Source organism: Suricata suricatta, chromosome 12 (assembly GCF_006229205.1).
Source record: "Suricata suricatta isolate VVHF042 chromosome 12, meerkat_22Aug2017_6uvM2_HiC, whole genome shotgun sequence".
Lineage (NCBI taxonomy): Eukaryota > Metazoa > Chordata > Mammalia > Carnivora > Herpestidae > Suricata > Suricata suricatta.
This window is the reverse complement of record NC_043711.1, coordinates 433,992-434,590: the sequence shown is the minus strand read 5'-3', so window position 1 is coordinate 434,590 and position 599 is coordinate 433,992.

The window sequence follows — 599 nt, the reverse complement described above, 5'->3', positions numbered from 1 at the left end:
GCGCCCTCGCGTCCCGCCCAAGAGCCGCCCTCCCCGTGCACCTGACCCCTGGGGCGCCCGCCCGGCGACCAGGCCGCCTTTCATTTCCCGTCAGCGCGGGCTCGGCCTCCCCCCACAGATGTGGGGAGCCCACCGGGCTCGCAGGAAATTGAGGAAGTGATTCTGGGCAGCGCAGAAACATCTGTCGGCGCAGCCTCGCACCCCCAGCCGGCCATGTGCCCCTCTCTGCAGACGGCACCCCACCCACGACGAGTATTAATAAAAAGCTCCAGAAACGAGTCACAAAACTGAAGCTTCGGGTCGCTTCTTTCTGGATTTCTCAACCGTGAGGGCTGGGCATGTGCCCCGACACCAAACGGCTGTCCTCTCCCAGCCCCCCCACAGCCTCGGATTCGCCCCACAGAGTGGGCAGGGGCACCAGGACATGGCTGGGGGTGTGGGGGACGGACCACCTCAATGGCCAGACAAGCTGGCCGCCTCCCAGCCCCATAGCACAGCTGGGGAGACTGAGGCCCACAGGTCCAGCACCGAGAGGGTAGCATCGACGGGGAGCGGCCGAGGAACAATTCTAGGAAGAGGTGAGGAAGTGGGAGGCGCTG